Source organism: Desmodus rotundus, chromosome 12 (assembly GCF_022682495.2).
Source record: "Desmodus rotundus isolate HL8 chromosome 12, HLdesRot8A.1, whole genome shotgun sequence".
NCBI classification, from domain to species: domain Eukaryota; kingdom Metazoa; phylum Chordata; class Mammalia; order Chiroptera; family Phyllostomidae; genus Desmodus; species Desmodus rotundus.
Window position 1 is genome coordinate 19,521,745 of NC_071398.1, and position 26,647 is coordinate 19,548,391.

The window sequence follows — 26,647 nt, forward strand, 5'->3', positions numbered from 1 at the left end:
TTTTGACGTGGTTGTGTGAGCCATGTTTACCTACGCCGCCATCTTGAATGGAAGTTCATCGTGAATACTTTTCAGTGTAAGTAGGTCCCAAATCCTACATGGAACATGCTTATACTAAAAAAATTCATTGTTTGTCAGCAATTCCAAATTAAATTGGGAGTCCTGTGTTTTTATTTGCTAAATTTAGCAACCCTATGATAATGATGGGATAGCTCTTCCTGAGTGCTCACTACATGTTAGGCCCAGGGCTATCCTCACAACAATCTTATTGGGCCAAAAAAAAAATCTCATTTTATCAATGAAGAAATCAGGGCCCAAAAAGGTTAAGACACTTGCCTAAGGTCACATAGCTTATAAGAAGTGCAAAAAGAATTCAAACCAGACCAGCTGGTGGCCATTCCTGTAAGGCAACACCCATACGTGTTAGGAAGCCCTTCCCAGGTGGGCACTGGGCTTGGTGCTCTCATACGGTCATTTCATCTCTCTCTCACTGGACTTTGTGAGGTACTGGCCATTGTCCCCATTCTGCAGATGAGAAAACTGAGACTCTGAGAGGCTGAGCTGGCCAGCAATAGAGCCAGCTCTGAAATTCAGTGTCTGATGCAGTTCTGTTCCATGTCCTTGTCCTCTCTCTCTGTCTCCCCTCTGGTTGGGGAAATGGCCACAGGCTGATGGCATGATGGGAAAGCAGGTATGACCTGGGTGTCTTCTCCATTGTGGCAGTCATACTTATAGAACGTACCGGGGTGCTGGTCCTTGCCCTCGGAGTTTCCCAGCCGGCAGGCAGGGACTCACACAAAGACACAAGGCTGCCCATCACCCTTCGTGTGAAGTCACCTCTGGGTCTCAATTCCTCCTCTGATTCCCAGCTATCACAGTGTCACCATGGACACTAACCCAACTGAAACTTCTGGTTGTCATTAGCTGAATATTTTTAGGTTATTGAGGTATAATTTATAGACAGAAAAATTCACCTTTTTTAGTGTACAATTCTATGAATTTTGACAAATTCACAGAGGTATATAAGCACTACAATAATCAGGACAGAAAACATTGCCATCCACCCAGAAAACTGCCCCCAGCCAGGGTGCAGCCAACCCTCCCCCAGCCCGGCCACTGTCCAGCAATTCCACCTCTTCCAGGCTGCCGTGGAACTGCGCTCACGGTGGGCAGCCTTTTGGGTCCGGCTCCTCCCACTTAGCATGCTGCATTTGGGGTTCTGCCAGGGTGCTGCGTGTCTTCGTGGTTTGTTCTACTTCCTGTCTGAGAAGTATTCCATTGTATAGCCGAATCACTGTTTGTTTGTCCATCCCCCAGTTGAAGGGCAACTGAGTTGTTTCCAGTTTTTGATAATTATGAATGAAACCCCTATAAGCCTTACATACAGGTTTTGATGGGGGTGGAAGCTTCCGTTTCTCTCAGGCCAGTTTGTAACTTGAATGGTGCTCCACCGCCCTTCAGAACATCTGAGCTCTGTGTGCTGACCACGGGGTGCAGGCCATGGTCTCTTGTCCTGTCCCCTCCTGTTCCCACCGGCTGCATCCCTCACCCAGACCTCACCAACCACAGATCCGGCTCTGTGCCCCACACACACCCCACAAAACTCTCTTGGTAGCCTCCTCAAACAGAAATCTTCCAGAAAGGCCCCCGTGCTGAACCCCACCCTGACCACCAATCCGGGACCACCAGACCCTGATGGAGAAGTTGAGAGAGGAAGAAATGGGGCCATGGTCACCTTCATGCCACACCACATAGTCCCAAACCTGGGCTCCACCAGTGGTCACACCCATTCTTTGAGCCCCATTGAACCAGGGTTGGGGTGGGGTGGGGTGGGGTGGTGGGAGGAGAGTGTGAAAGCTAAGGAGGACACAAAGAGGGAGTGACCTAATGACACAGGAGCCAGAGCCCAGGGGGAAAGGGCGCAGAGGAAACGAGGCTGCTCGCAGAGGCCCTGAAGCAGAGGGCCCTACAGGCCCGAGAGTAATCTGCCTAAAAGAGTGGCCTCTCTAAGTACAGAGAGGGCCCAGGGTGTGCCTGCCCCTCCCCCCATCAGAGAAAGGGAAGGATTCGAGATGTTTCTCCCGCCCCCACTCCACCGCTGGTGCTTAGAGCAGTCATTAGGAAGCCCACGCAGGGAAAAGTTGTGCAAGAAAGTAAAAGCTGGAATATTACTCATCATAGGTCATTTGTGAATAGCACTTTCAAAGTCATAGTCACAAGTAAAAAGTGAATGTTACTTTAACAGAATCTCATCTTAAGGCCGCTGGGAGGTCAAGCAGTTGGGGAGGGAGCAGGTGCGTGAGGAGGGAAGCGGGTGACAAGGAGCCAAATCTTCCTGGTGGGCAGTAGACAGACAATGCCTCAAATGAAGGAGTAGCAATATGAGCACGCTATTTAGTAGGGTGCTAATATATATAATTTGCTCTAAAAAAAATGAAAGTCCTGTGTCTGGGGAGCAGGAAAAGAGGAGCAGACAGAAAAGGCTGCTGTTGTTCATAACAACGTCTTATTGTACAATGTGATTCTTTAATTCAGGTACAGGTATAACTTCGATTAAAAACAAATAAAACCAAACTTTTTAAAATGCATTTCTTGCTGAAACTGCATTGCCATGTTCATCCAGGTCGGGCACAGGGGTTTGATCCCCCTGGGACCTTCACTGCTCCCTCCATTCCAAAACCACCTGCCTGAAAACCCAGATGGCTCCACCTCCGCGGGGAGGGAGCCAGGAACCGAAATGGAGTCCAGCAGGTAAGTTCCGAAGGCAGCCCAGCCCGAAGAAGAGATGCAGGTTTCTGTTCAAGACACTCACAGCCCAAGTGCCCACTCTATCAGCTGTGTAACAAGCCACCTCAACCTACAGTGGCTGAAAACAACAATCATTTCTTATTTCTCAGGAATCTATAGTTTGGCTGGGACTCAGCTGGCCTGGGCCGGCTGGGCTGGACTGGGCTGATCTAGCCTGGGCTCACTCACACTGGTGGGTTGGCAGAGTGCTGGCTGGTCTAGGGTGCCCCAGCTGGGATGACTCACCTCCAGCAGGCTAGCCTAGGTTTGTTCTTGTGATAGAGGCAGGATTCTAAGAAAGAGAGCAAATGAGTCAGTGGCTCATTAAGCTTATTAAGGCTGAGGCACAGGACAATCACACCATCACTTCTACTATATTCTGTCGGCCAAAGCAGATTGGTGGGGGAGGCACAGGGGGGTAGACTCCAATTCTTGATGAAAAGAACTGCAAAATGTCATTGCAAAAGGCATGGATGGAGGTATGCATGTGAAGAATTAGGGCCACTTTTGCAACCAATCTGTTACACCCACACAGAACATTCTTCTCCCCAAGTGGCCAGGCCTGACCTGGGCCCAGGGGACACAGCATTGGAGATGAGAAAACAGGGGCTCGCAGGGGAGGGAGCTGGCCCCAGGCCACACGCCCAACTTCATCCTCCTCCTGTGAGTCAAGCCACTCTGTCCTCTGAGAATGTGGGGACGGATAATGAGCTGCCACCGAGAGTGAGTCACAGATGTTCTATTCAAGGGGAGGTGGAAGAAAAGTAGAACTGAGTTTAGGCCATGGAAAAAGGGAGACAAACAAAAGCAGAAACCGGAATGAAGTATTCTGGTTCATTCCATTAGCCCAGGTTCTGTATTTCTGAGTAACCTTTAACCTGCCACCTCTGTTCTATGAGTGGAAAGAAGATTCTAGACCTGAGAAACACGAATAACACAACACCCACTCTTGGCCGCCTCTGTGAAATAAGTCTCATTCAGAGAGGTGGGCTGGGTTGGGAGGGCTAGCACCCTTGGCTCCCACTCAGTACAAGTCCAATCTGCACAGGAGTCTCTTTTCTGCATCCTCTGAACTGGGGCTTGGCCATGTGACTCGCCCTAACCCATGGATGTGCTTGTGCCTTGGGGACTGTCTTTTCTTCCCATCTTGGAAACAATTCCTGGCTAACCTCTGAGGTTCTACTGAAGACCCAAACATTTGAGTGAGGCCATCCTAGGTTCTGGCCCCAGGCAAGTCAGCCCAGCATCCCAGGCATGGCACAGTCATGAAAAATAGTCAATGTCTGCTTTAAACCACTGAGTTTGGGGATAGTTTGTTACCCAGAAAGAGCTAATTGACATTGCATGGAAATGCCTCATCTCTGCTGTGAGGAGCCAGCTCGATTCTAACCCCAAGCCTCTGCTGGGAGTGGTTCAGGGGAGCTGTCCCCTCAGAACGAAGCTCAGTTCCAGGTCAGGAGGTGCTGTCACCACTCTGGGCCCTGGCTCAGAACCTTCTGTTGGGAGAGGAATTTTCTGGAATTCAGTAACAATCAAGACTTCTTCCTTTCCTCTGCCACACTTAATTTATTTTTTTAAAATTTTACTATAGAAATTACTAAACCCAAACAAGACAGACTAGTGTAATGGACCCCATATGGCCATTACTCAGTTTCAAAAATCATCAATACTCTGACATCCCCTTTTCACCCCAATTTTCTCCCTCGAGTATTTTTTCCAAGACTTTATTTATTTATTTTTAGAGAGAGGGGAAGGGAGGGAGAAAGAGAGGGAGAGAAACACTGATGTGAAAGAGAAACATCAATCGGCTGCCTCTCACACGTGCCTGTCAGGGTACGAACTCTCAGCCCAGGTACGTGCCCTGACCTGGAATTGAACCAGTGACTTTTTGGTTTGCAGGAATATGCCCAGCCAATGGAGCCACGCCGGTCAGGGCTGCCTAGAGTATTTTAATGCAAATTTCAGACATGACACTTTACCAGTATGTAAGAATTTTTTTTAAATATAATTACACTACTTTTATTACACATTCTCAAATAATTCCTTATATTATCTAATACAAATTCCACATTCCATTTTCCCTGGTTGTTTTATTTACTTTTTCTCTTTCTTTTTTTTCCAGACACACCAGACAAATGGTACATCTCTTCAGGACTCAATCTGCTGAACCCCTGGTTGTTTTTAAAACGTCCTTTTTTAAGTTGCTTTGAGTGAACTGTGGACAAAAAAAGGGGCCACGTACTACACCTGACAAGCTCAGAGGAGGCCTGCATGGGGGGCCTTACAAACTCAGAGACTGAAAGTGACTACATAGGGTGGTCTGAACATAAAAATTCCTAACTAAAAGCAGGTCACGTGAGTGTCCGAGGCCTGTGGCTTCCTTGACAAAGGTCAATCCTTATCTTAAGTGAGCCTGTGTATTGTCTTCTCACATCTAGGATGACATACCTATGAAATGCCACAGGAACCCCCTTTTCTGGACCCCCAGGTCACACCTCCCACCAGAGCAGCGGCCACAGAGCCCCTCATCTCATCGTTGTCTTGCCCCTCGCATGCCACCTGTGTGAGCTGTGCGCTGTTAATTAGCCTGCACCCGCCAATGTAAACCAACTATGTGCTTCTCCAGTTTGCCTTTTTATCCAGGCCCAGAGAGTTCCCTGCTGTGCTTTCTCCAGCCCCCTCCATCCACTACCAATGGATTTCATGTAACCCCCCCACACGTCTCCTCCTTCGGTTCTAATGTGAACATATTCTGCAGAACTGCCACTCTCCAGAGTTGAGATTTTGCTTCCAATTTTTGTCAGTTTGGCTCAAATAAACTCATAGAAAATTCTTACAGGTTTGGACATTTCTTGCAATAACAGAATCAAGAGCCAAACAAGGTGGCCCACCTAGTACCCTTGATTACATCTTTTTGTCTTAAAAAAAATTAAGATATAATTCAATGCCATAAACTTTACCATTTCAAAGTATGCAACTTAGTGGGGCTGTTTTCAGTAGATTCACAGAGTTATGCAACCGTCACCACAACCTAATTCCAGAACAGTTTCATCACCCCCAAAATAAACTCTGTATTCATTAGCAGTCACTATTTATTTCCTCTTCCCTGGCTCCTGGAAACCACTAATGTGCTTTCCATCTCTACGGACTTGCCTATTCTGAACATGACACATAAATGCAGTCATATGGTTTGTGATCCTTTACGACATCTTAAAGCACATTATAAACTGCATGCCTGTGTCTCTCACACCCAAATTCACATGCTAAACCCCCAAGTCCCAATGTGACGGTGTTTGGCAAAGGGACCTTTGGGAGGTAATTAGTGTCAGATGAGGTCATGAGGGTGGGCCCCTCGTGACACAATTAGTGCCTTTTTTATTTTATTTTATTTATTTTTCGACAGAGGGGAAGGGAGGAAGAAAGAGGGAGAGAAACATCAATATGTGGTTGCCTCTTGAGCGCCCCCACTAGGGACCCAAGCCTGCAACCTAGGCATGTGCCCTGACTGGTAATCGAACCAGCAACCCTTTGGTTCACAGGCCAGCTCTCAATCCACTGAGCCACACCAGCCAGGGTGGATTAGTGCCATATAAGAGGAGACACCAGAGAGCTTGCTGTCTCTCCCTGCACCCACAAAGAGGTTGTGTGAGAAATCACACAGAAAGAGGGTGGCCATCGCAACCCAAGGGGAGACGCCACACTAGAAAGCAACTGTGCTGGCACCCTCATCTTGAACTTCCTACCCCCAGAACTGAAAAAAAGAACTGTCTATTGTTTAAGCCACCCAGTCTATGGTATTTTATTATGGCAGCCCTAGCTGATTAAGACATAGCATCCATCAGTACTTCAGTCCTTTTCATTTTAGGGGTCAAAACATTTTTGTTCTCTTAATTTTTTTTTCTTTTTTAATAGAGTTAAATGCTAAAACAAAAATTCACAAGCCGCCTCCCTGTTCATCCGCCAGCTCCCTCCCCTGCCGGCGGTCTTCAGAGCTGGCTCCCTTTCCTGCGTCCGGCTCATACAGACACAGGGCATCCAACTGAGGAAACAAAACTGCTCTAAGTGCACGGAGACGGGGAGATGGGAGGAGGAGAGCTGTGTCCACATTCAATGTTAAAATGAGCAAGTCTGCATTTTCTGGCTCCTGGGTGATTGCCTTTCATTAGCCAAATTGAACAAAGACATTTCCTGGACCAGGTTCTTCAAAGCTGAGGCCCCCGGGACCACCGAAGAATGCCTAGAAGACAGTCACATCAAAGTTGCCCAGATTCGTGCCCTCCTCCCCCAGGTCCTGTCCACTGTCACACGAGTCTTTTTCTTGGGATCCGACAGGATGGTAATCGCTTCTCCGACTTCCTTGAACTTTTTCTCCTCCTCCTCCTGAGCTTTGCACGACTCTGTGCCCATCCAGACGGAGCATCAAAGTCTGTTTCCGATAAGCGTTCCTGATCTCATCCCCAGAGGCTCCGATGCCCACTCCCACAGTCTTGTAGCAGTCTCTCCCCTTACCCTTCTTCAGCTCCAGCTGTGCATCATTTTAGTTCCTGTGCTGTGCTTTCTCCACCTGCTACATTTTCTCACACTTCTCCACTGCTCCTTCAGACTCTTCAAATATTTTTATTGTTCAGACAGAGGAGAAGGGAGGGAGAAAGAGAGGGAGAGAAATGTCAATTCCAGATAGAAACATCGATCGGTTGCCTCCCATACATGGCCCAACCGGGGACCAAGCCTGCAACCTAGGCATGTGCCCTGACTGGGAGTCAAACCGGCGACCTTTTCCTTTGCAGGACGATGCCCACCCCACTGAGCCACACTGGCCAGGGTCCAGCACTACTTTCTGAAAAGACTTCTTCCTCTGCTCCAAACACTGGTTGACCACAGAGGCATAAACAGATATGGGTTTATTTCTGGACCCTCAATTCTATCCCATTGGTCTTTATGTCTACCTTATGCCAATATCACACTGTCTTGATTTTTGGAGCTTTGTAGTGTTTTGAATTCTTAAGACTTTTTAATATATAATAATTTACTTTTCCTTTCTGTTGTTGTTGCAGAAACTGGGTCACTTGTTCACAGACTCCCCACATTCTGGATTTGGCAGATTACATCATTGGAATGTCATTTAACATATTTATCTCTGTGTATCTAATATTCAGGCTGAGAAGCTTCATTAGGCTCAGGTGTAATTGTCCTAGGAGGTATGGCATTACATCAGGAGGCACAGAACATCTGCTTGTCCCACTTTAGGGAGATGACGTCACGTTCGTTCTTGCTGATCCCTCCATTACAAAGTTCTCCATCAACGTTTACCTTTCATCAGACACCGATGATTGTAGCCTTGGTCCAGCATTTCATTAGTGGTGACTTTCTAACCCTCTTTCCCTTTACGTTTGTTACTATGATTCCTCTACAATGTAGAACTTCCCTTCCTCATCTATTTTCTCACCTTAAAGTTTGGTCCGTGTACAAAAAGCAGGATAAAAGTTTGATTCTTTCCCTTTGCTCACCAGCTTTCAAATGAGTCATTCTCCAACATTCTCTAAAGTTAAGTACTGATTTTTGTCAGTATCACTTTGAATTAACTTTTTAATTTTTGTATTTCAACCCACTGACATTACTTTTAAGTCAGGTTTATTAAGGTACAATCGATGTACATTAAAGTTCACCCTCTTTAGTTACACAGTTTGATGAGTTTCAACAAATACAAACCCCAACACCTTATTCAAGGTGCAGAACATTTCCCTCACCCCAGAAAGCACCCTTGCGCCCCCGTGCCTCAGCCCTCATCCCACTCCACTCTTCCGGCAATCACGTATCTAATTCCTTGTCCTAGAGTTTTATTTTTTCCCGAATGTTATAGAAACAGAATCATATAGTATGCTATCGTTTCTGTCCTTCTTTCACTAAGCAAATGCGTTAGGAATCCATCCACGTTGCTGAGTGTACCAGTAGTCTGTTCCTTTTATCTCTGAGTAGTATTCCATTGTACCAGGTTTCCTTAAGGATGAATAAAGCCGCCACCTACATTTGCAGGCTTTCTGAGGACATGTTTTTATTTCTCTTGGGAAAATACCTGGGACTAAGTCCCTGGGTCATATGATAACTGGAGATATAATAACAATAAGAAATTGCCAAGCTGTTTTCCAAAGTGGGTGGTTGTTATTCTTTGGGATATTGAAGTTATTCCATCATTTGGCTGGTGGGAGCTCCTTCCAGTAAGTCCCTGTGCTATTGACATGACTCTAGCCGTCTCCAATAGCTTTCTTGCTTTCCGGGGTGACTGGAGGATCCAGGCTCATCTTGTACATTCTCTGCATCAGTCTTGAAATCATCCACTTTGCCAAGAAACCCTTTCGGCAGGAAATGGTACTTAGAAACCACAGCCTGAATACCGAGGGTGCTCATTACTCTCCAGTTGTCAGTGTTTCTAGGCCTTTTCAGGCGAAGAGATCTAGAAAATTCATATTTTTTTGAAATAGAAAAATAAATTAGTTTGTAGATAAATCATTAGAATTATCAGGTTTTTAACTTCTTTAGACTGTTATTTACATCTCTTTTTTTTAATTTTTATTTTTTGAGAGAGGGGTATGGAGGGAAAAAGAGAGGGAGAGAAACATCAGTGTGTGGTTACCTGTCATGTGGTCCCCACTGGGGACCTGGCCTGCAACCCAGGTATGTGCCCTGACTGGGAATCAAACCAGCGACCGTTTGGTTCGCAGCCTGTGCTCAATCCACTGAGCTACACCAGCCAGGGCCTGTTATTTACATCTCTTTTGTCTTGTGCTGAAAATCTTGTTTCCTAATGACACTTAAGATAACTATTTTCTTTATCCTTTTCTATATGTAGTAGCTTCAAAATAGTAACAGTGATATTATAACTTGGCAATAAGACAAGTCTGTACAGTTTCATATTTGTGGTTCTTTCTATCGCAGGTTATATCCCCACTGGGAACATATAGTCAACAAATCCTGTATTTCTATTTGTTTCTTATTTTTCGTGGTTTTGAATTTGTTGTATGTTTTAATTATAAAAAACATTTATGTCACTCCAAAGTAAAAACTGTTAACAGTTATGTTCAGAAAGGTCTACCTTCCCATTTCCGCCCCTGTTTCCCCCTCCCTGATAAATAAACATTTTTATTAGTTTTTGGTTTATCCTTGCATTGTTTATATTTTAAAATAGAAAAAAAGAAACATAATTTTTATATTTCCTTTCTATTTGCCCATAAAATGCAGTATATTACACATATTCTTTTGCACTTTTCTTTTTAAATTAAAAAAATAATACAACATGGATATATAACAAAAGAAATGTATGGTTTAATAAATTATTACAAGAACATCACACCTTATAACTCCCACCCAATCAAGAAACAGAACCTGGCCTGCCACCTCCAAAGGCCTTCCACGAGCCCCTCCCCAGTCACAGCTCCCCAAAGTACGCCCACCTGGACTATTACAGCAACCACCTTGCTGGGTTTCTTCCTGGTTTTATCAACTAAGTATACATCCCTACACACTGCAGTTTAGCTTTTAGCTTTGCCCATTTTTAAAATTTCATTCATCTTTTAAGTCTTTTTTAATCTGAGGGATTTTCCCCCATCTCCCATGCTTTCCCTTCCAACCCATGTGTTGAAGAACCCAGGACATTTGCCCTGAGAGTCTCCCCAGTCCGGGCTTTGCAGGTCGTACCTGCGTGGTGCGATCCGACACGCTCCTATCTTCTCTGTTTCCACACCGGCAGTTGGATCAGACTCAAGTTCCAACCCTTTCTCCCAGGGGTGGTGCTAGGTTTTTGCAACAGGAGACAGTAATGTCTGGTTTTCACTCTCTGCTGATGTGGGCAGAGGTTGAAGCCCAGGCCCATTAATTCTTCAAGGGTCCCCAGGTGTGATCTTCCCACTCCCCTCACTCTCTGATCAAGTTTTTGCCATGAGGCAAGCCGAGGCAGTAGCAGGCCAGCAGCATTGCCAAGATGTCTGATATGAGTGAAATATTGCGCTTACCTCCCACTTCTCTATGGAATGACAAAGGCTCCAGGCCTCTGTGATTTGTTTTCAAATGCCTGCTTCTCGGAAGAGGACTGGCTGGGCTCCAGACATGCACTGTCTTATGCCTTTTCCTCCTTGTAGCAACTGTGAGAAGTAACCCTTCCATTCTCAGAGAAAAGTTAGACTCGAAGCCACCCAAGCCATCTTTTCAAGTAAGACCCACTCTTGCCTGGGTCCACAGGCCGATGCTTGCAGCAGGCAGGACACTTCTGGCAGGGGCCGCGTGTATGTGATCAGTGTCACCACACCTGGGAGGCTGGGCACCTACCTGCTCCAGGTGCCTAGAGCAGCCCCCAGGCTGGAGTATTGATTGTCTTGAATAAAACAACACATGCAAACCTGCCCAGTGCTACAGATGACCGAAGCATAAATCAGGAAGACGTCCGCATTTCTGGACCTAGAGCCAGGTGTCTGACACAACTCTATTCGGGCCATCTCTACATAGCTTGAGATATATTTCTCTCTATTTGCTCCTCTTGTTTATTTATGTTTGAAAGATTTTATTTATGTACTTCTAGAGAGAAGGGAAGAGAGGGAGAGGAACATCAATGTGTGATTGCCTCTTGCGCACCCCCTACTGGGGACCTGGCTCACAACCCAGGCATATGCCCAGACTGGGACTCGAACCAGAGACCCTTTGGATCACAGGCCCGCGTTCAATCCACTGAGCTACACCAGCCAAGGCTGCTCATCTTATTTAAATTGATTGGTAAAGAAAACTTTAGGCACTTTCATCAAGAGAAAAACAGTTCTTCCCTTGCCAATAGCACTCTCACAAATGTGGTGAACGTCCCTAAAACCCGCCAGCCTTTCTGGAGGAAGTGTGGTGGGCACCAACCTCACAAAACAGCAGAGCACTAGGGCCAGGACCCCCTGTGTGTGCAGGGGCGGCGGCGTTATGACAGGACCAATGGCTATGGTGGGCAGACTAAGCCGATTTTCCGCAAAAAGGCTTAAACGACAAAAAAGATTGAATGTGTTGAGCCTAACTGCAGATTTAAGAGAAGGGTGGCTATTAAGACAAGCAAGCATTTTAAACTGGGAGAGGACAGGAAGAGAAAGGGCCAGGAGATCCAGTTCTAAGATTCGTATCTTGTTTCAGTATGTGACAATAGAATCTTGAGGATACATTCACTTCGGGAGAGAGAGAGAGAGAGAGAGAGAGAGAGAGAGACAGAGAGAGACAGAGAGAGACAGAGAGAGACAGAGACAGAGAGAGAGACAGAGAGAGAGAGAGACAGAGAGAGAAACACAATTCTCACTTACCAAAATGAGAAGTCAACATGGAGGAAAGCTACATAATGTAATTAAATCCTAGTGAGAGCCTTGACCAGGTTCTCATCCTGCAAAGCACAAGGTTGCCAGTTGGGTTCCTGGTGGGTCAGGGCACAGGCCTGGGCTGCAGCTGGCTCCCCAGTCGGGGTGTGTACAAGAGGCCACTGACTGATGTTTCCCATTCACACTGATGTTTCTCTCCCTCTCTTCCCTTCTCGCTAAAATAATAGTAATAATAGTCATAGTAATGATACTTTGGAAAAATTCTAGTGAGAAAGCTTTCCCTGCTGAAGGCCCTGAGCTCGGGATTTGCTCTCTGTCTGGAAAAGGGGGGTGAGCGAGGATTAGAGGGGTGTCAGAGCGCACTCGCTCCAGACCGTCTTTCTCCCAGAGCGCTTCTCAACCAGGAGGCTCACGTTGCTCTCCGGGTGACATCAGCAATGTCTAGACATATTTCTGTCTGTCACCACTGGGGGTCAATGTGCTGTGGGCGTCGAGCGGGTGGAGACCAGGGATGCTGTAGCCACGCTGCGGCGCACAGGGCCGCCCCCGGCCAATGAAGAATCTTCTGACCCCCAATGTCAACAGTGCTGAGGCTGAGAAACTATGATTCAGAGAATTGAGTAGGGTTGAAAAAGAACCGAAAAATAATTTCCTCACTCTGGGATTCAGTGTTATTTGAGGTGGGACCCAGGTACTGAGTACAGCATGACCCACACCTAGAGAAAACCGTCTAAGTAACAAGATGCCGCGGAACCAAGGGTGACAGCCACGGGCGCTAAAAGAACGTCGTTATGGAAAGGCCGGTCTCAGAGAAGTCCCCAGACCCGACGGCAGTTCTAGAAATGCTGCCCTGGATGCCGTTCTTATAGTGAACACGCATGAAGCACCTACTGTGTGCAGTCACTGTGCTGGAAAAGAGTGAGCGGCACGTGGGCCAGTGGGGGAGGTAAGGGAGTAAATGAATGAATGAATGAGTAGAGAACAGTATTGTGAGAACGTGGGTACAGCTAGGGAAGATGAGAAGCCACTGAGCAGGGGACTGGGGGGTGGGGAGGGGTGAGCTGGGGGTCAGAGGGCAGAAAAGGTTTCCTAAAAAGGCAATGATTCAGGTTCTTAACCCTCCCAAAGAGCTCCCACTGGCTGGAAGCAGAGCTAATTCAAAATCAATGCACGGTGCGTGATTCTAAACCCTCCTAACACCAATCTGTAGTACGGATAAAATTCATAAATACACCCTACAATAATTTTTATTTAAGATTTTACTTATTTATTTAGAGAGAGGGGAAGGTAGGAAGAAAGAGGGAGAGAAACAGCAGTTGGTTGGTTGCCTCTCACATTCCCCAACCAGAGACCAGGCCTGCAACCCAGGCACGTGCCCTGACTGGGACTCGAACCAATGACCTTTTGCTTTGTGGAATGACACCCAACTAACAGCCACACTGGCCAGGGCCTAAAACAATTCGTTGAAAAGAAAAGCTATACCCATTAAGTGTTGATTGCTATTGCTATTTACACCGGAAGAAAGAAAACTGGAAGCAACCTAAAACAGCCAACCACAGGAAAACAGTTAACATAATCCAAGAACGAATTGCTATTTATCCAGTACTGACCAGGAGGCATTGAGTTTACAGAGTAGCAAAATGATTATAGCTTTTCCCCTGGTAGCAACTGTGAGAATAAGCCCTCCTGTTCTCTGAGAAAAGCTACACTCAGAGAAGACAGGAGAAAGGAGTCTTTTCAACCAATGCTATAGAAACTATTGAATATCCTTATACAAAAAAAGAAGAAAAATGCAAGTGTAACCCTTACCTCACACCATGCATAAAAGTCACTTGAAATGGATCAGAACTGTAAAACCCAAAACTATGAAAATTCTAGAAGAAACCTCAAAGAAAATGTTTGTGGCTTTGAGTTGGGAAAAATGTTCTTAGATACGACACCAAACGCACAAATCACTAAAAAGAATGAGGTTGGGTAGTAGCAACAGGAGCAAGTTAGAAGAGCATTGCGCTGTTATCGGAGAATTTCTTTCTACGCTTGTCGTCTACTTACTACAGGTGACATGGACACCCTACTCACGGCCACATGGTAAGCTTCCCTTTTAAAGTAAATATGGGTAGGTTTGGAAAGTGTGAGTGACCCCATGGAAAAAACATGCAGGTAGGATACACACTCTGAAGGTAGAGAGGTTGGTTCAAATTCTGGCCCTGCCTCGCCTCGGACTTGGAGTGAAATTCCAACCGGAAAGGGTTATGTCAGGGCTTACCAAGGTCCTATGCATTGTGCAAAGCTTAGAACATGCGCAGTAGCTCCGCACAGTAAGTTCTCATTTAACGTCGTCAGTAGGCTCTTGGAAACCGCGACTTTAAGTGAATCAACATGTATCAAAACCAATGTTACCACGAGCTAATTGATAAAACAAGAGTTAAGTTCCTACTGCATATTTCTGGTCACAGAAAATCACTAAACTTCTAAATAAAGACCCAAGACACTTCTAATATTAAATGCTGAAATAAGTATGAGCTACACATACATTTAAGGACGATTAATAAAAATAAGTAGGATAATTATTTTCCAACCTGCTCATTCCAGTTCAGGGTCCCGGGTGGCCGGAGCTTCTCAGGGCAGCTCAGGGAGCAAGGCAGGAATCCACCCTGGACAGGAGGGGCACACTCACACGCACACCCACACTCACTTTTAATTTTGAATGATTTCCTTTATTGCTGCTGCCTTTGCACCATCAATAGAGATTTGTGAGGAAAATACTTGATTATGAAAGAAAGAAAGAAACCCAATGTGCAACTAGTCACATGGGACCCTTGAATACTCTAAACAGCTCCTGTTTCAAGAAAGCGGCTGGTGTCCTACTGAAGGATCGGACCTCTGACCCCCAACCTCTGACCTCCAGCCTCTGACAAGCAAGGAGACTCCAAAGTGGAAGAACAGGGTGTGCCATCCTAGTGCCATTCTTGGAAAAAAGGGGCTGTGGGCAAAGGGACTTTAGAACACCTTTCTTTGCGCGTGACACCTCCCCTGGAGTGACAGGGTAAGAAAGGAAACAAAACAAAGCAAAAAGAAGCGAGGTGCAAGTCAGTAAGCAGCTGGAGGGTCCTCAGCTGCACGACCCCAGGGGCAGAAACCCCTGCAGAGGGTCATCCTCTCTACGCATCGGAGAAATACCTGCCACCAAGAACAGAACTACGTTCACAGGGATGTGGAGCAATTGAAAGTCCCACACGTCACCCTTGGGAGTGTCAATCTGTGCAATCAACTTGAACAACAATAAAGTATATTTTTTTAAAAATCTGTGCAATCTGTTTGGCAACTCTCATAAAATTGAACACACACCTGCCCTGCGACGTAGCAATTCCACTCCTAGAATTTAACCTAAAAAAGTCAAAATATGTGTCCACAGATGGATGAAGGGGCCAAAAAGTGGAAACTCTGAGCATAAAAACTAAGTGCTGGGATGTCAAGCGCACGTGGCGACTGTAGTCAATAGCACCGTATTGCACATTTGAAAGTTGCCAGCCGAGACCTTAAGGCTCCATCACAAGAAAAAGAAAGTGTGTGACTGTGTGTGGCGATGGGTGTTAACTAGACTTGTGGCGATCACTTCGCAATACACACGAGTATCGAACCATTGTGTCGTACACAGGAAACTAACGTGATGCCATATGCCACTTACACTCGATGAAAATGATTGAAATACACATATACACCCACAAAAAGAATGAACAAGACTGTGCAGTGCTGCTATATTCACATTAAAAATAATAAGCACTTCCAAAACCTGAAAACAATCCAAAAGCTCACCAATCGAAGATTGGATATACAGACCGTGGTATAATCACCCCACAGACTACAAGTCAGCCAAGAAAAGGAATAAACGACTGACCCATGCAACACAGATGAATCTCAGAAACATTACCATGAGCAAGAGGCCAGACACAAAGAGCACATGGCATGTAATTCCGTGTATCTGAACGCGAGAGCACATGGCATGCAATCCTGTGTATCTGAACGCAAGAGCACATGGTATGTAATCCCGTGTATCTGAACGCGAGAGCGCATGGCATGCAATTCCGTGTATCTGAATGCGAGAGCACATGGCATGCAATTCCGTGTATCTGAATGCGAGAGCACATGGCATGTAATCCCGTGTATCTGAATGCGAGAACAGGGAAAAGCTAATTTATGGTTACAAAAACCGAACAGTGATTGTCTGAGGTGGGCAGCGGTGGTAGGAATGAACTGGAAAGGGGCATGCGGGAACTTTCTAGGGTGGAGCAAACATCCCAGCTCCTTACAGGCATGGTTTTCACATGGGTATACACAATTATCAAAAACCATCTGTGCTGGGAGGAATAGTGCCCTTCCCCCAATTCAAATCCACCCAGAATCTCAGAATGCGACTTTATTTGGAAGTAGGGTCTTTTACAGATGTAATTAGTTAAATTAAAGTGAGGTCAAACCAGATTAGGGTAGGCTCTAATCCAATGACCAGCGTCCTTAAAGAAGAGAAAATAGAGAGACACCGGGAGAAACGCCCCGTGACAGCTGAGACAGAGGACATGATACATCCCCAGGCACGGAAGCCAGGAACTGCACGCAACCACCAGAAGACAGGAAGAGGCAATTAAGGATACTCCTTAGAGCCTTCCAAGAGATCACGGCCCTGCTGACAACAGCTTAATTTTTAATTGCTAGCCTCCAGACCTTGGGAGAATAAATTCTGTTCTTCTTTTGGTTTTTTAGAGCAGGGGTGTCCCACCCGCAGCCCAGGGGCTGCACGTGGCCCAGGACGGCTATGAATGCGGCCCGACCCCAAATCGTAAATTTACTGAAAACATTACTTAGTTTGATTATTAACTTTTATACTAAGTTTTATTACCTACATATGTACATTTTCTATAGCAGTGATCACAAACTCGGGACCTGCTCGACGATTGTAAAAGATTATCGAAAGGGCTGCTGTATAATTAGGACTATTATGTGAAGGCTTTTTTTGCTTATCTGTGGCAGTGGATATCATGAAAATTACGCACGGACCTTTTTTTTGCTCATCAGTTTTCATTAGTGTTTGTGTATTTAATGTGTGGCCCAAGACAGCTAGCTCTTCTTCCAATGTGGCCCAGAGATGCCAAAAGGTTGGACACCCCTATTTTAGAGCAAGGGAAAGGGAGGGAGAAAGAGAGAGTGAAAAACATCGATGTGAGAGAGAAACATCAATCAGTTGCCTTCTGTACACCTGCCAGGGGACTGAACCTGCAACCCAGGTATGTGCCCTGACTGGGAATCGAACCAGTGACCTTTCAGTTTTCGGGACGACGCCCAATCAACTAAGCCACACAGGCCAGCACTAAGTTCTGTTCTTTTAAGACAACCAAGTTTATAGTACTTTGTTACAGCAGCCCTGGGAAACGAGTTCACCATCAAACAGAATGTTTCAGGTCTGTGTTATTTTATTTTAACTAAACTATACTCCAGTTTTTAAAAACTGGAAACAGCAAGCTGGTGACTCCTGCTTCCCCAAATTGGAACACCTGAAGGAGAGCCGGCCTGATGCTGCCGCTCCAAATTCACATTTAGTGGGGGAACCAGCACTGACCAGTGAGACCCCACCCAGCGGCTCTCCCTTCACACTCAGCCACCACGCACAGCTGTTCCCTCTGCATAAACGCCCCCACACCCTCTCAAACACACATATTCTCGGACTGTGGGCAGAATTGCCCGAAGAGCCGCCTGGCAGATGCCCCATTCAAAAGTGAACCAGCGCACTTTAAAGGACTGCCCAGCCTCAGAGTTAAAGACCACAGAAAAGCCTGGTTAGGGGCCGAGAACCCTGGCCCAGCTCTTTTACTCATTCACACATTTATTATCTGAAATGTCAGACTTAAGGAATCTTTGGCTCTATGCCTTTGCTTTCCATAGCCCAGAAACTGACAAAAGGAGATTTTTTATTTCATTATTTTGCTTCATCTTAGAAGCCCCCGACCCTGAGAACTCGCCAGCCGCTTGTCTAAGCACACCCTGCCGCTCTCTGCATTAGGTTGAAGGTCAGTGAAGGTCAGGAGGGTCACTGAGTGCAGAAACCACCTGGCCCAATCCCTGCTGGGCATTCTAATCTCCACCCAAGGTCCCCCTCCCCATTTATGGGGTGCTTACCACATGTCAAGGAACTGGCCATGCATTCACTCATTGAGTCCTCACAGCAAGGTCAGAGTTAGGAACTATTATTATATTCACTGTCTGATGAGGAAACTGAAGACCAGAGGGGTGAAGGAATTTGTCTGAGGTCATACCAGTACTAAACCACAGAGCAAGGTTTTGGGCCCAGACAAACCAGCCTGGAAGCCACTGTCTTAACCACCTGCGCACCCCGCCAAGTGGATGCCTCTTCGATGGGCCGCGCACTGCATCTCCCCGTGACTGAGAGCCCAGGGGTTTTCCTTTGTGACGGACACAGACTCTTACCTTCTTTTTCCTGCCTTGAGTCCCAGCTGCAGTTTTATAATAACCCAGAGACTCCAACAGCCTCCCGGGTGTCCTTCAACGCATTATATAAACAAACCTGAGTGTAGCAGGACAAAGGCTGTTCAGTTTGTCGTTGAGGTTTTGGTATGTTTTGTTTTGAAATGAAAGTTAATCAAAACAACAAAAGAGCTAAACTGAAAAAGGGTGAGATCAGAATCATGCAGTTTTTGTCTAACTCAGTGAAGGCCCTCGGTTTCTATTGTCCATCCCACAAGGAAGGAGTTTGGAAGTGGGTTTCCTACCCCCCAAAAATCAAACCAATGGTTCCTTACTTCAGGAGGGAAAACTTCAGCCCATATGTATAGACTCTGTACAGGCCCCCAGACCCTCTCCAGAGGAGTCACAGGAGCTGTTGGCTCGGTCAAAGAAGCTTCTCCAGTACGGCAGCACAGCACAGTAAAAGACCAAAGGGAACGTACTCCAGGAGTGCAAGGGTGGCTCGATATTAGGACACTTCTTAATGTAGCATAACATCATAACAGATCCTAGGAGATCCATAAATGTTGAACAGGCATTTGACAAAAGTCAACACCTTTACTTGAAAAGAACTTCAGTAAAGAAGGAATCAATGGGTAATTCCTACACATGATAAAGCATATAAATCTCTGGGAAAAGCCAGCACTTTGCTCACGTGGAAAACATCAGAAACACTCCCAGTAAAGTCAGGAAACTTATGCACACCCACTCTACCACTGTAGAGGGGGTGCTGCCCAGTGCGATTAGATGCGCTGAAGAAATTAGAGATACAAGAGTTGGAGGGGGGAATATAATGTACAACATGGCGACTACAGTTAATGATACGGTGTTGTGTACTTGAAAGTTGCTAAGAATAAATCTTGAAAGTTCTCATCATAAGAAGAAATTGTAACTGTGTGGTGATGGATATTAACTAAACTTATTGTAGTGATCATTTCACTATGTGTGTGTGTGTATATATATGTATATACATGTATACATATACATATACACACACATACATGAAATCATTATACTGTATACCTAAAACCAATATAATGTCTAATGTCAATTATATCTCAATAAAAATAAAGAACTGGATGGAAGGAGGTAAATTATTTCCATTTACAGTTGATACAATTATAAGACTTGCACATCTAAGAGAATCAGCTATGAAATAACTACAAACAATAGCCAGTTAGGAAAAAAGATCAAACATCTATGAATAAACTTATCAGAAACTACACAAGCTTTACTATAAAAAGCTACAAGCAACACTAAAGGGCAAAGCAGATGTAAACAAATGGGAAGACGTACCATGTTCCTGGATGGGAAGATTCGACATTGTCAATGTACCCACGCTCTGAAGCTGATGTGTAAATTTAACGCAATCCCAACACATTTCACAAAACAGGATATTTAAATAGCCCATACCTATATATTTTTCAAAGCACTCAACCTCATTAGTCATTAAAGAAGTGAAAAATGAAAATGTTAAAAGCCAACAAAACCAAGCATTGCAAGAACAGGGAGTAAGTGAAGTTCTCAGACACCCCTGGAAGGAGGGCAAATTGTTAAACATCTTCACGGAAAACAGCTTGGCAGTGTTTTTCCGAAGGCGAACACGTGCATACCCCGTGGACCAGAAATTCCTCTCACAAGTAAACATCCAACAGAAGTGTGTACCTGTGGGCACCAAGAGCCACGTGTGATGGCCGAAACCAGTACAGCTTCAATGTCCACCAACAAGAGAAGAGGTAAATAAGCCTCACAAATATAATGTTGAGCCCAAGAAGAAGTGGTGCATACATACAATGAAATATGACTCAGCCAGAAAAAAAAAAAGAATGAAATCTTGCCATCTGCAAACGGATGGACCTAGAGGGTATTGCGCTGAGTGAAAGAAGTCAGACAGAGGAAGACAAATACCAGAAGGTTTCACTTACATGTGGAATCTAAAACGCAAACAATCAAGCAGAACAGAAACAGACTCAGATACGGAGGACATTTCGCCGGCTGCCAGATAGCCTGGGGGCTGGGTGAGAAAGGCGAAGGGATTGAGAAGCACAAACTGGTTGTAACAGAATAGTCACGGGGATGTGAAGTGCAGCATAGGGAATTCGGTCAATAATATTGTAATAACTCTGCAGGGTGGCAGGTGGGCACTAGATCTGTGGGGGTGATCACTTCGTAAATTACATAAATGTTAGTCACTGGCTTGTACACCTGAAACTAATATAACATTGTATGTCAGCTATAGTTAAAAAGTAAATAATTAAAAATATATATTTAATGTTAAGCTAAAGAAGACAGATATAAAAGCATCTGTGTATGAGTATGTAAAGTAAAAAAAAAAAAACCAGCAGAACCAATCCAGGACATAATAGACAAAGACAACGATTACCCTTTGGAAGAGGCTGGGGGAGTAACAGGGGTCTTGGTTGGGGGGTACGTCTGTACTCGGTAACGCTCTAGTTCCAGATTTAGATAACAATTTATTTTACTCTGTGTTCACCTTGTGATAACCCACCAAGCTGTACACACACAATTTATTCACTTTTCTGTAGGTGTGTTATACTTCAGTTTTTATTAAAGCAATTTCTTTTTTAAAATAGTTTTTTTATTTATTTTTAGAGAGAGGAAGAGAAGGAGAGGGAAAGAAACATCAATGTGTGGTTGCCTCTCACACGCCCCCTACCGGGAACCTGGCCGGCAACCCAGGCATGTGCCCTGACTGGGAATCGAACCTGTGATCCTTTGGTTCATAGACCTGTACTCAATCCACTGAGCTACACCAGCCAGGGTCATTAAAGCAATTTCAATAAAACACAAACCTGGGTGTAATTAGACATTCAATTTTAAAGTTCAAATAGAAAAGCAAATAAAAAAGAATAGCCTGGGAAAGATCTAAAAATAAGAAAGCATCACTTCCACACATTAAAAATTATTTTTAAGCATTGTAAAGCTTAGTAAGCAAAACAGTGGGAACATGAATAAACATGAATCGACAGAGGAACCAATGGAAAAGTAGCAAGTTCTGAAACAGACCTATATATACATGAGAAAAGAGCTTGTGATAACCAGCTAATGATACATTAGCTTCAGCAGGGCAAAGATCACCAGCTTTGGGGGGGCGGGGCGCGGGGAGGTGGAGGTGATCTACATCCCACAGCATCAGGATGAATTTCAAATGGATCAAAATTTGAATGTGAAATAATAGAAGGAAAAAAAGATATGTCCTACTACCCTGAAGTGAGGATGAACTTTGTGCCTACGATTCAGCATTCAGAAGCCACACAAGCAATGGCTGATCAATCTGACTGCGTAAAAATAAAAACTTGGGCACACGAAACAAACAGGCCATCCACAGAGTTAAATAGAGACTCTAAGCTGGAGGCAACTTACATCAAAGGCAAAAAGCTAATCTCCCTAATAGATAAAACAGCTCTCAGGAGTAGAAAAGGAAAAAGGCAACAATCCAGTTTTCAAAATAAGCAAAGAACATGAGTGAGGCAGTGAGAGAGAGAGAGAGAGGGAGGGAGGGAGGGAGGGATGGTCCTTTTAAACATATTATACCTTTAAAATTTTTCGTAACAAATTTAAATTAAGACTCAGTTGAGTCGCTGTTTTTCACCTATCAGACTGGTAAAAATCCAGTAATGTGACAATTTTAATGCATTGGCTAAGATGTGGGAAAATAATAACTTCTCATCCAAAACTGGCAGAGGTGTAAAGCAGCACTAACCTTAGGAGGGGCAAGTTGGCAGCCTCTCTCAAAATGACACTTGCAGATACGCAGCAACCTGCAAACTGCCACAGGTACAAACAGTGCCTGTGCCAGCAAACTGGAAACAGCCCAGTGTTCGCCACACAGTAAATCAGCATGGTGCATTCAGGGAAACAGCCAAGCACAGAACAGGGTGTATTCGATTTTGTAAGATGAGTTCAGCAGAGGTGGTAAAAAAATATATAAATATGTATAATGTATACATAATTGTATTTGCTTGTATATGCATAAAGAAACCCTGTATTAGAATAATGCGCACTGAAGTGTGAAAGGTTGGCAGTTGAGAACCTCCCAGAGATGGCGCATCCTTAAAAAAAGATGCTTGTTAACCTAAAAAAAAAACCTGTAACGTGGTGGACTTTTTATGTCAGGGTGACAAAGGGAACTGGAAGAATGCTTATACTGCACGTCCAGAGACGTCAGGGGGGCCAGGAGGGCAGCCACACATCAGGAGATCCCGCAGCTTTCCCAGGAACCCGCACTGATCGGGTTAGACCCAGCAAACTAAAAACATTTGCCTGGAGCAGGACGGTAGTGGGTGGTTATAAACTAGGTCCCTTTTCACAGGATGTTTAAACCAGATGAGGTATTATCTAATCTAAACAGTAAACAGGGAACAGGAAGAGCTGACTAAGCCTTGCTGCAGACCCACAAGATCTACCCCAGCTCTTGTTCCAAGAGCCTGTCGTTTATAAACAGGTAACAGGAAACATTTACAAGGAGTTTTATTGCCCACTGACTTTGCCAAAAACATCTCAGGCTAATATCGCTATGCAAACATTGCAAGATAGACTCTGGGCGACTCACTGAAGCTCCCTTAAACACCAGCTTTATCTTTGGCAAAGATAAGGCCAAAACAACTTCACAGAATTGCTATGAACTGCTGGCCTGTGAGCGTTTCAGGAAGTCACAACACAGCACAGAGCAAGCTCTTCATGCAACAACTGCCCACAGCCAAGCCTCAGATAGAATGGTGTTCGGTGCTTCTCAAAGGTCAGTGCTGCTTAGCAATCACCTGGAGAGGCTGCTAAACTCAGGCTTCCAGGCCCCGCCCTTAGCCACAGGATTCAGTGGGGGCAGGGGGAGGAGGGTCCATTAACATGAATTTCTAGCCAGCTTCTTCTCCCAGGTGATGCTGATATGCTGATGTAAGGACCACATTTGAGCAGTCTGGTCCAGAGCAGCGTCCCTCACACTGTGATGAGCATGCAGATGGCAAGGGGATATGGTTAAAAACCAGGTTCCGACTCAGGGAGTCGGGGGTGGCGCCTGGGAGTGTGCATTTCCGACCAGCTCCCCGTGTTGCAGAGGCTACTGATCTGTAGACCACAAGGTTCTAGAGTATCCAATCCCATTCCTTTTACAGATGACGAAACTGTGCCTGGGAAAAAGTGAATGACCTGCCCAGGGCCGCTCGACTGTGAGGCTACAGGTGGGGTGAAGCCACTCAGGGGGTGCTGCCATTCCCCAGGAGTGCCTCCCCACGCTGTCCCCAGACCAACACCACAAACCCTCCTGAGCCGATAAATGATGCCGACCCTTTGGAAATGGTGAGGAAATTTACTAACTCATACACAGTTCTTCACTCTTCTGAGAAATAAGCCATTTATTAGGTAGCTTAGCTCAAACCACCAGTCTGTTCTTCTAAAACAATGCACTTTTGGCAAGATTATTATTTTTTAGCTGAGTCGGCTTCCCCTCCAGTGACTCACACCTTTGACAGGCCCTGCTGTGGGAGCCTGAGGAAGACACCTGTGCATTTCTGAACACCTGTGGTCTGATTGTGGGTGGAGGAGGGTGAGGAGACGCAGAAACGGGGGGGTGGGGCAGCTGATCCTTGGGAAAGCTGGGGAGTCTGCTGATGGCTCCTTCATGACCTCAGAAGCAGGACTGCGCTGTGTGCATTTCAAGGCACTTCACCATCCCGACAAAAGACCCATTGAATTAAAAAATGTATTTGGATTAACAAGCATCTTCTTTTTAAGACGCGTTGTCTCTGAGCTGCCAATGTTTCACACTTCAGTGGGAGTTATTCCAATACAGAGGGGAGCGAGTGGCGTTCCAGACACAGGTCTCTGGAGTAACTAAAGCAGGGGAGGGGAGGGGCTTCTTACCTGAGATGCTCAATGTGGGAGCCCAGCGGCTGGGAAACCACAGCGACCCTGGTGTCTTCAGGCTGTGAGTGCCTTGTGGGCCTGGCTCTGCCACTAATTTGCTGTGTGATTCAGCAAACCACACAGTTTTAGGGCATTCAGAGCAGGAAGGAACAACTCTCTCATCCCAGAACCCCAATTTCTAAACCACAGAATGCATGGTCTGTCCGGGAGTGGCTTCCCCAGAATCAGAGCCTGAAAGCCGTGAGGGAGTGAGGCAAGGCGGGTCGGGAAGGGCAAGTCTGAGGCATTTTTAAGTAACACCACAGAGTCTTCTCACCCGAGGCCAGGAGGCTGGACTTGCAGCTCCCTGACTCAGTCAACGGCCCCCTGGGTGAGGGGGGGCGGGGGGAGTAGAGTTAACCTCTCCAGTATCTCTGGCGAGGTGCCTTGGAGAAGGACGTGGGGTTCGCTGTTTGTGGCAGCGCCACCGTCTGCACAGCAGCTGGGAAACGGGTACGAGGGGGTAGGAGGGACCTGGCGGACACCAGCCCTTCCTCTATTTCTGAGAACCCCTCGAATGTGCTTCTAAACAAGAGGCTCCCAAAATCACGAAAGACAGACGGTGAGGGAAGAATCACATTCCATTCTTCATTTCCAGAAACTCTTGGAATCTGCACTTGGAATAAATCCGAACTGCTCCTCCTGACTTCCCCAGGTCTGTCCCGGCCGCTCCCCCATGGCCCTTCTGCCCGGCACTGGCTGCTGGGACATTATCCGGACTGTGTTCACCTGTGTGCTGTCCCCCCACAAGAACGGCCTCCAGGGGACAGAGCCTCGCAGGGCCTCATCACTGTCTCCAAGCCAGAGGCTGGCTTGGCACCCGGGAAACTGTAACATCTGGGGAGCAATATCGGAGTGAAGGGGTTGGACATTTGGGCCAGATGCGCCAGTGCCAACAGAGCGGGAGAAATAGGTCAGCTAAAGCTCCCCAGCTGGCGAAGCCAGAGGAAAACCGCGCACAAGGCCAGGAAGGGGAAGGAGAGAATCCACCAAGACTTTCCTTGGCTTCCTGATTCTTCCCTCCTCTCTCAGCTCCCTTTCTAAGCTCCTAACAGTGTGCAGCCAGAGTTAGCTTCAGTCCTGGGGAGATCAGTCACCTTTTGGAAAGGTGCAAAGCGCTCCCAGCCACCAGGGGCAGCTGGGCTCCAACTCTAGCTCTACCTCTGAGCCTCCTTCCCCGCTGGCTGGTGCCTGAGCGCAGCACAGAAGTCGCGCCCGCCTGGGAGGCAGCACCGCTCACACGCCCACCACTGCCAACTTCACCCAGGGCAGGGCAAATTCTGGGCCCTGCTGCCGCGTTTCCGCCCCTGGCCGCCTCTGTGGCTCCTCCAGCTCCAGGACGGTCTCCACGGCAGCCACACTGGCTCTGGGCACCTGCGTGATGCCTGCACTTTACCCAGCATTTTGCACGTGCCATGCACTGTGCCAGAGGCTTGCCCGCTCACTTGCTGGCTCCTCTTTGCAGTGACAAGGACTTAATCCATCTCCACATCTGTGGTATCATTAACTCCGCTTTACAAGGGAGGAGACAAGGCTCAGAGATTGAACCACTGGCAGATCAAAAGGCTTATGGGGGTGGGGGGGCCTCAGGGTTCGAACCAGGCCATTGGACGCTTTCATCTCATCTCTTTAAGTGACTCGCACGGAGTGCTCATTGAATACAGCGGTCCCGGGAGAAAGGTTCGTTACCTTCATTTCTCAGAGGGGGACCCCCGTGGGGCACACAGACTGGCTGCAGCCCGGCCCAGCCACCACTAGCTCCACTGAGCTGATGCGGAGACTGAGGCTCCGACAGGCACAAGGGCACGCTGCACCCTGCGTCTCCTAGCAGGAGGACGCCACACCGCATTCCTTGTTGTGGGGAGGTTCACCTGGGGCTTCCCCGGGTGTCCCGGTGGCTGTGCTCTCCTTACATTTACCCTCTGCCCCTCTCTCCCTCTACCCAGGAGACTGGGGCCCCAAGCCAGATCTCGTCTGGGAACAAGACCCAGGATACTCTGGAGGAAACTGAATCCCACATTCTAATCTAATCCCATGCAATACCAGGAGAGAAGGGTTGGCTTTATTTGAAAATAAATCATTGTAAATTCCCCGTG

At 46.4% G+C, this 26,647-nt stretch overlaps 1 protein-coding gene and 1 non-coding gene across 3 annotated transcripts in view; both read right to left on the reverse strand.

The window, feature by feature from the left end:
* Positions 1-26,647, reverse strand: part of IL34 (interleukin 34) — a 56,812-nt gene that overhangs the window by 12,395 nt on the left and 17,770 nt on the right. The gene's annotated exons all lie outside the window — the stretch shown is intronic.
* Positions 4,908-4,985, reverse strand: LOC112300891 (small nucleolar RNA SNORD77). The gene has a single exon (XR_002974438.1). It is a non-coding gene; the product is annotated as a small nucleolar RNA SNORD77 (small nucleolar RNA).